This window comes from Podarcis melisellensis, assembly GCF_964234715.1.
Source record: "Podarcis melisellensis genome assembly, chromosome: 13".
NCBI lineage: Eukaryota > Metazoa > Chordata > Lepidosauria > Squamata > Lacertidae > Podarcis > Podarcis melisellensis.
Genome location: NC_138545.1, coordinates 55,232,973 through 55,242,447, shown reverse-complemented (window position 1 = coordinate 55,242,447; position 9,475 = coordinate 55,232,973). Strand labels below are relative to the sequence as shown.

General features: G+C 52.3%; 1 pseudogene across 1 annotated transcript; it reads right to left on the bottom strand.

Annotated features, from left to right (window-relative positions):
- Window positions 1-930: 930 nt before the first annotated feature.
- Window positions 931-7,736, bottom strand: LOC309355654 (plectin pseudogene; annotated as a pseudogene). The gene is made up of 3 exons (XR_014173382.1): window positions 2,686-7,736; window positions 1,939-2,094; window positions 931-1,467 (listed from the first exon to the last, which is right to left on the bottom strand). The product of XR_014173382.1 is annotated as a plectin pseudogene (transcript).
- Between the last annotated feature and the right edge of the window lie 1,739 nt (window positions 7,737-9,475).

The window sequence follows — 9,475 nt, the reverse complement described above, 5'->3', positions numbered from 1 at the left end:
ATCCCAGTGAGATACAAGCCTCTCTTACAACACATAATGCACTGAATGAAAGGCTACTTTGCTTGCTCCATTTTCTCCAGACAGTAGGATAACTTCTACTGTGAGTTATCATGCACAGATGCATGTGCAAGCATTTTACACCATGAATGAAAAAGCTACTCAGAGTGGCTGGGGCAACCTAGTCAGATGGGCAGCCTATAAATGATGATGATGATGATGATGATGATGATGTGAAGAGTAGGGAACTCCTGTTGATGTACTGGCTTCTCCATACATCACGGGAGTAGATTGAACTGTGCACACCGTTGTGTATGTGGGCAAGGTCCCTTTAACCAGAGAAACTGGTAAGGCTGCAAGTGCAAACTCCCCGTCTGTCCTAGCAAATGCACAAAACAGCCTTAATGGAGAACAGCAGTCACGATCCAGCTTCCATGCTGAGCATGCAGAGTCACACACTCTGCCACGGAGACACATCCAAACCTTTGGACTTTCCTTTGCAAGCAAAGTGCAGCTCTGCCTCTTCATAGGTGCTTGGATTGTGGCTTTTTTGTGTATCTTAGCACAACCATTTCTTCAAGGAGTCAAGAGGTTGGAAGATGCAATGGAATAAGCTAGTTGAGGGTGTTCACACTGAAAAAAAAATGCACACTTAAGTTTTTGTTGGTGCAGATGTGGTTTCGTTTTTTGTTTTACATACAAACTTGATTTTCCTGGTGTATATATTTTATACTTAACAAATGGTTAATTTTGCCACTGTATTTATTTTTGTTTAACTGATTTGAACCTAAATGTCACTTTCAAAATGAGAATTCTGCCTCTGTCTCTTTCCCTTCATTGTGACTATGAGCCTGCAGCTGTAGTCCAGGTACTTCTGAGCTGGAAATGTAACTCCAATTGCTTCACTGTGCAGTAAAAAAAATTGTGGCTTCACACCTGCCTTTGCATCTCTTATTGCTTTGAAAGGAGGGGAGAAACGCCCTGTGTGAGCCCAGGAAAAGCACCCCGACAGAGGAAGACGTGCCCCTGACCCTGCATATGCTGGAGGGTGGGGGGCAGGAGGGGGGAGGCAGGAGGCAGCACCCTCTGAGCTGCAGCAGGCAGGGTGGCTTTCTGACGGCCTCGCTCCCCTGCCCACAACTGCCTGGCTGCCTTCCTCCAGAGCACAGCAGCTCTCAGCCTCGCCCCCCAAAGGGCCAAGGGACCAGCTCATCTGCAATGGGCAGAGGACCACTCCAGCTTCGCCGCCTAGGAGGAGGGCTCTCTGCGGCCACTCCTGCCTCCCTACCCCTGCCTCCGCCTCACTGGCCCCTGACCGCCAGCCACGGCCCCCGCTAGCTGCTCCGCGGTGGCTGCAAAGGGAGGGGAGAAGGGTCTGCCTGGGTCCTCAGTGCTGTCCCACTTGCCCCAACACTGGGGGACGAGATCCGCGGCAACTGGGAAGGAAGTTGAAATGGACATCCAGCAACGCTAAATAAAGTGAAGAAAAAGAACAGGATGGGATGAGAGAGAAGAAGTCACACGTGACAATGATGCCATCACATCAAGCCAGGAAGCCACTGCCATGCTCAGCCCCACCGGCTCCTCGGACCCCCGCCTGCCTGCCTGCCACTCCCTGCACACGACGGACCCTGAACGCCCTTCCAAGGAAGGAGAAGAGGCTGAGGCTGCTGGCCAGAGACCGGGGGAGGAGCAATGGCCCATCGGCCTCAGAGGCCCAGAGGTTCAGGAGGAGAGAATCCCCAGAACAGGGGGCCACTGTTCTCATTCTCAGGATCCGTGGGGAGCACTCTTGGCACTTACGTATTGCATTTCTAGCTTCCCAGGGTCTCCCTCTCTGCAGCTCTGCCCGCCTTCCATTCAGCACCACCTCAGCCCCCAGAAGCCAGCGCAAGAAGCTCACAGCCCAAAGCGGAAGGAGATTTCAAGCCCCGCAGTTACCTTTGTGGGCGAGAGCAGCGAAGGGAAGGCTGCTGCATCTGCTGCCGCCTCGGGGCCTCCTGCTGAGCTCCTCCAGGACTTGCTGACCTCAGAAAACCAGCTCAGGAGTTCTCCCAGCGACAGGGGGGCTTCTTTGGTGGGACTAGGAGAAAACGTCTGAGAGAAAGAGCGCATGTTATTACGAAGGAACACAAAGCAGGTGGGAAGAAAAAGCACAAGGACGGTGCCCGTTTCAGGGCGCGGCTGCTTCCGTAAGCGCCCCATCCATTTGCCCTCGATAAGAAGAAAAAGCAGGACTCTGAAAGCAGAAGACCCAGGAGAAGACACAGCCTTGGTGCTACCCGTGAGCATCCCCAGGGGAGACAGCTTTTAGCAAGAGGCCAGGGAAGAGACCTCGCTGAGCTGTTGTGGCGTCAAGGGAGACCGTCCAGTTCTAACCTTTGCCTGTCCCATGTTTTCGTACAGGGCGCTTCCCAGATACACAGAACCAGAAAGACAGATAGACAGACAGACGTGCAGAGGTCACAGCTAGCTAAGAGCAGCCCACAGCAGTGCAAAGCTCCCCGTGTGCTGAGCGCAGCAGCAGAGCCCCACAGAAAGCGCCAGGAAGGATCTGCAGGTTGGAGGCGTGGGCAGGGAGAAGAGACGGGCAGAGGGGGAGGCATGGAGAGAGGCAGGCAGGCCCACCCGCAAGGCGGCAGCAGCAGGAGGGAGGAGGAGGCGGCGGCAGCGCCAGGGCACACTTACGGTCTGAGCATAGAGTCCAGGCAGCGGAGGGGAAGCCAGCCAGAGAGCAGCCACGGTGGAGTGCAGGCAGCAGCGGTCTTGGTCGTCCGGCCGAGGGCCCGTGAGAAAGAGCAGTCCAGGCATGGCGTTGGAAGCTTGTGGCAGCCGAGGGGGCTGTGGGGTGCCCAGGGGGTGGTGGGGGCTCTCTTCCTTCCTGACTGAGGGTGCAGCTGGCATAGGCAGGAGGTCAAGAGGCTCCTTGGCACGAGGGTCATCCTCTCCCTTGACGGAGGGAGCTGGTGGGGCTCCGTGGAGGAAGTCGCTGGCTGGTGAGGAGAAGGACAGAGTGCAGCTTCTGCCCTAAGGGCGGCATCCGCAGGGCCCTGCCTGGGGTTATTCTACTCTGCAGATGGTACAAAGAGAAAGAAGCTCCCGGGTGGCTAAACTGAGGGCGGGGGAAGGATGGTGGAGGATGACGACGGAAACGCTCTCTCTCTTTCTCTCAATATACAAATACTGTCAGAACAATCATATATATTAATATATTAGTCTAGTCTTTTTTGGTTAAACTTTAGGCACTGCTTTGGAAGGAGATTGTGTTTTTAAACATTACAAAATAATAATAATAATAATAAAAATGAGAAGGTTAGCCAGCAGCTTTTCCACATGCAGAGCAGGATAAATGCAAAAGTTATCTCAGGCTTTAAGGAGGCAGGAGGGCTGGGAGCACGTTAGGCCACGGGAAGCTGCGGCTGCCCCTGCAGTCCAAGAGATCTCCTGCTGCTGCCGCCTTCTCCTCCTCCGCAGCTCACGCTGTGGGGGGCCGAGATGCCAGCAAGGCTGGGGGGGACATCTGTGCTGCCGCCGCCGCTGCCACTGCCGCTTGGACCTGATGTGTATCTTCGGCCATAGTTGGAAGCAGTGTAAGAGGCGGAAGAGAAGGACATGGAGAAACCGGAGCCCGTTGCGTCGAAGCTCCCTCGCCTGGAGCCCGACCGGGATCCCGTTCGTGATCCGGATCGAGACCCCGAGGTGGAGCCGGAGCCGCTGACATTGTAGGGGCTGTAATAGCCTTTGCTGGACTGGGAAGAGGCTTCCAGGAGGCGCAGGCCGGTGCCCTCCTCCGTCATGCTCCTGTCCATGGCGTCCTTGTAGGAGATCTTGAGCTTGGTTTTGGGGCAGGTCAAGTACTTGGAATAGGTGTTCACGTCCCGGAGCTTCTGGGCCGTGCGGGCATCGATGGTGCCCTTCTGAAGCGCCTCATCCAGGGGGACCCGGCCAGTCACCTCCGGCTCAATCAGCCCTCCAGTCAGATACTGCACCTCCAGGAACCGCTGGCCGGCCTCGTAGTACAGCCAGCCCTTCTTCAGGGCTTGCGCCGCGGACATCTTGGTCTTGGTTCTGGGGTCCTCAAAGCCGTAGAAAGCCTTCTGGGCGAGGTTGATCCTGTCCACCATGATCTTGTCCACTAGGCCTTTGTTAACGGCATCGGCGACGGAGAACTTCTCCCCGGAGCTCGGGTCAATGATGCCACCTGTGCAGGCCTGAGCCTCCAGCAGCCTCTGGCCAGTGATGTTGTCCACCAGGTTGCGGTGCATGGCCTCTGTGATGGAGACCTTCTCCAGGGTGTCTGTGTCCAGGATGCCAGCCACTGGGCCGGTCTCCTCTGTGGGGTCACTCCAGGAGGTCAGCTGAGCTCTCCCGTGGGCGGGGCTTACGGGGTAGGAAGAGGAGGAGCCGACGGAGGAAGATCTGGATCGGAACCCGCTCATGTTGCCAGACAACATGTCTGCAAACTCTGTGATGGACAAAGTGCCCGAGCGGTACTGGTCGAGGGCAGACTGGTCAATCAGGCCCTTCGCAATGGCGTCGTCGATGTCGTACTGCCTCCCTGACCTCCGGTCAATGATCATGGATTTGACGACCCCGTCCGAGGAGGAAATAGTGATCTCTTCCCATTCGCACTCCTGCTCAGAGAGCTCCAAATAGGTCTGGTGGTCAATGAGGCCTTTGCGGTAGGCTTCATACACTGACATCTCCTTCCCAGTCTCTGGGTCAACAATCACCACCCTGCGCTTGCGGACGGAGGACTTGGAGGAGGTCTTCCTCTCCCGCTTCTTCTCCTTCAAAGGCAGAAGGCAGAGCCCAGTCTCAGGGTCTGTCATGCACCTCTCCATCAGCTGCAGGTAGGTCAGGTTCTCCTCGGTGTTTGGGTCGAAGAACCCCTTTGTGTCATCACTAGGATCCAGGAGGATCTCATTCATTTCCTCATCAAACAGGCCTCTCTTGTATGCCATTTCCACAGGCAGGCGATGGCTCTCCTCTGGATCAATGATGCCTCCTGTGGCAATCTGCGCTTCTAGCAAACGGATCCCGTGGTCTTTCAGGATCAGGCCTTTCTTCATGGCTTGGAAGAGGGAGATCATCTTGCCAGAGTAGGGGTCCTTGTAGCCTGTCACAGCCCTCTCTGCCGAAAGCAGCTTGTCCTTGAACTCGGGACCCACGATGCCCATGCGCACCGCCTCCTCCACAGTCAACTTGAGGCTCTTGATGGGGTCAATGACGTACCCAGTAGCTGCCTGGGCTTCCAGCAGCTCAAAGGCTGTGCCGGGACGGATGATGCCTTTCTTCATGGCCTGGTACACGGACAGCCTCTCCTTGGAGGAGTCCACGTAGACGCCAGCAATGCAGCTGGTGCCCTCCAAGAACCTCTGCAGGTTTTTGGAGACTTCTTCCACAGAGGTCAAGCCCTCCTGGAGGCGCTGGGCGGTTGCTTCATCCATGACTTTGGAGCGCACCAGCTCCTCAACCGAGATCTGCTTCCTCAGGCCCCTGAAGGTCAGCTTGCGAGTGTCACAGAGGGGCAACAGCAGGCAGCCATTGTTCTCGTCCTTCCTGCATCGCTTGAGGAGCTGCGCATAGCTGAGCTTGTCGTCGGTGGAGGGATCCACATAGCTGCGGACCTCGCTGGGCTCAGACAGCCGGTCGTGTGTCTCCCTGTTAAAGTAGCCTCGCTGAATGGCAATCTCTAAGGGCAGGTGGAAGCCCAGGTGTGGGTCTATTATGCCTCCAGTGGCCAACTGGGCATCAAGCAGCCGGAGGGCTTCTTCAGAAGGGATGAGATCCTTCTTCATGGCCTGGAAAAGAGAGATTTTCTGCTCGCTGTAGGGGTCACGGTAGCCGGTCACAGCTCTCTCGGCAGACAGGAGACGGTCGTGCATTTCTGGGCCCACAACCCCTTTCCTGACGGCCTCATCAACAGTCAACATGTCATTTTTGATGGGCTCCACAATGAAGCCAGTGGCAGCCTGAGCTTCCAGCAAGGGTCGAGCCACCTCTGGGCTGATCAGCCCTTTCTTCAGGGCCTGGTAGATGCTGATCTTCTGTTTGCTGGATGGAATGTAGATTCCAGCAACACAGCCAGAGCCGTACAGGTACCTCCAGATGGTCTCGATCTCCAGGATCTCGCGGATGGTCTTGGAGCCCTGCTTCAGTGCATTGTATATTTCCAGGGAGATGATCCTGGCCTCATAGAGGTCCTCTGCAGTGATGCGGCGGCGCACATAGTCATAGGAGGTGAGGTCTTGCTGCCGGATGATCTCTGTCTTCTCAATGATCTCAATGATGATGATGATCATGCGCTCCTTCGTCACCTTGCCGGAGCGGAACTCATCCATCAGCCGATTGCGCTGCTCCTCAGGGATCAGGTCCGAGTTCATGATCTCCCACAAGGACATGGAGGAGCCGGCCCTGTCTCCCACCGGAATGTCAACCTGGGTCTCCTCAAACACCTGCTTGGTCTCGGCCTCAGTGTACACCTGGGTTGTCTCCACCACGGTGGGTCTCTCAGGTTGCTTCAAGGGCAGCAGATAGAGGCCAGTCTCGGGGTCTTCAATACACCTCTCCTTCAGCTGCAGGTAAGTAAGATTCTCCTTGGTGTTGGGGTCAAAGAAGCCCTTGGTGTCATCTGTGGGGTCCGAGAGGGTTCGGTTCAGCGCTTCATCAAAGTAACCTCGCTTGTAAGCCACCTCCACGGGGACACGGTGGCTGTGCACGGGGTCAATGATGCCTCCGGTAGCAACCTGGGCTTCCAGCAGGCGGATGGCGTGTTCCCTGAGGATCAGCCCCTTCTTCATGGCCTCAAAGAGGGAGATGGTGTTCCCAGAGTAAGGGTCCTTGTACCCAGTCACAGCCTTCTCGGCGGACAGCAGTTTCTCATGGAGCTCTGGTCCCACAATGCCAGCCTTCACCGCCTCATTGACATACAGCTTCTGGTTCCTGACTGGGTCCACCATGAACCCTGTGGCCGCCTGGGCCTCCAGAAGGACAACTGCTGTGCTGGGCAGGAGCAGGTTCTTCTTCATGGCCTCATAGATGCTCAGCTTCTCCTTGGTTTCTTCCACATACACACCAGCAATGCAGTCGCTCCCTTGGAGGTACCTCTTCACGTCTCCCGTCTCGGAGAGGTCTCTCACGGTCTTCTTCCCTTCCTTCAGCTGCTCATACTGGGCCTTGCTGAGAATCTTGGACTCCCAGAGCTCGCTGGCAGGCACGGGGGCACGCAAGCCACTGAAGGTCAGCTTCTCTTGCTTTTTGGTCTCAGTCTCTTCAATGATGGTGACAATTATTTTGATGACCCTCTCGATGGTGACTTTGCCGGATTTGAACTGCCGTATCAGCTCCCGCCTCTGCTCTTCAGTGAAATATTCGGAATGAATCAGCTCCCAGATTGTGACCGTTTTGCCCTTCAAGCTGCCAGCTGGGACTTCCACCACTGCCTTGCCAAAGGATTCCTTAGCCTGGCTGTCGGAGTAGACCTCCTCCTGCTGAAGCTGGATGGCCTGGTCAGAGAGGGAGAGCAGGCGAAGGCCCGTCGGCTTGTCAACGTGGCATTTCCTCTGCAGCTGAGCGTAACTGACCTTCTCCTGGGCGTTGGGGTCGTAGTACAGCTTGGCATCGTCCGCTGGAGCCGACAACGTCTTGTGCATCTCTTCGCTGAAGTAGCCTCGCTTGCAAGCAACGTCAAGGGGGAGGCGGTGGCTGTTCACGGGGTCAATGATGCCCCCGGTGGCAAGCTGCTACATAATAACACATAATACACAACAAACTAATTAAATATCAGTTGAATATAAGAGTCAAAAAATGTCCTTGCAATTCAACTCCTCCCCTCTTTGTCAGCCCCACTTCCCCTTTGAAAGAAATTTGTTGTTGCAGGTAATAAGTCTCGTGGTAGCGAAGCTTTTCATTGGATCTGTAGTAACACACTTGTAGAAGTGATATCCTGTAAGGACAGGGTGGACTTAAAAGACACAGTTAAATAATAATAAAACACACACACAAACACACACACACAATGACCTATGAGGAACCAAAATAAATAAATGCTAAGACACAGAATTTTAAGAGATCTGAAGTAACAATGGAAATAAAAGAGTGTTTCTTGATGTGACAACATCGGCTAGAGTGTTAATAGCAAAATACTGGAAAATGACTTAATGGCAATGTAACTTTGTGCAAGTACCTTGAACTAGCCAAAATGACAGAATTAATAAGAAATGCTCAGGCAAAAGGTAAACAAATACCATTCCACAAACAATGTTTGGTTATGCTTCAATTAATTTCATAGACATCATGAAAAAACGGATTAAATAAATGGAAACAGATTATTTATAACTTTAAAGTGTCAAAGACACAAAGGGATGGAAGTCACTAATACAGCAGGGATTTCACAGAACAGAAAGAAAGTTGTTGTGGGAGAAAAAAGGAACAAACACTTTGTTATCGGGGTTCACATATCCTGTTAAAAGGGAAAATTATTTCATGTGAGAAGCCTGTCAGGAAATGCTGTTCCTAAAATGCACACAAACCAAGTCTGTGATTTAAATCCCATTGAGGGGTGGAATTCTTTGATATTTACCTGTGAAAAGAATTTGGCATGTTAAGATTTCAAACTTGGGACACATTAAGGGTGATTTCTCTCAATGGTTCGTGGAATTCTTTGATATTTACCTGTGAAAAGAATTTGGCATGTTAAGATTTCAAACTTGGGACACATTAAGGGTGATTTCTCTCAATGGTTCGTGGAATTCTTTGATATTTACCTGTGAAAAGAATTTGGCATGTTAAGATTTCAAACTTGGGACACATTAAGGGTGATTTCTCTCAATGGTTCGTGGAATTCTTTGATATTTACCTGTGAAAAGAATTTGGCATGTTAAGATTTCAAACTTGGGACACATTAAGGGTGATTTCTCTCAATGGTTCCAAGTTTTACATAAACCTCCTCCCCCCCCCAGTTCCCCCTCCTTCCTCTCTCTCTCTCTCATTTCTTTTCCTATCCTTTTTTTTTTTTTTTGCTGATCTAGTCTCTGTGCATGTGTGGAGTTCATGTCTCAGCAAACCTTTTATACTATTGAAATATTGCATCTTTTGGCAAAATTAGAATTTGAATAAGGGAAGGGTAAGGAGTAGATTTTAAAAGAGGGTTAGATTTAAAACAAAAGAGAGAAACTCAGCAATTGAAGTATTCACCAACAAAAGCTAGCAATTTCAGCCCAAGCAAAGCGACTGCTTCCTTTATGTACAGGAAAGGGCTAATATTCCTCTGGCCATTCGTGGAACAATGCCGCGCCCTTATATATGGGAAAAAATGGCCAGAGTCAGAATTCATAGGATTTTTTAATTTTTTTTTTTTAACATTCTAAGTTTTTCGGCCTTACCATTTGCAGACAAAAATTTTACTGCCCCTTTATTTACAGGATTGGTCAAGGCCCATATGTATTGGTCTGATTTTCAAATAGTAGACAAAATG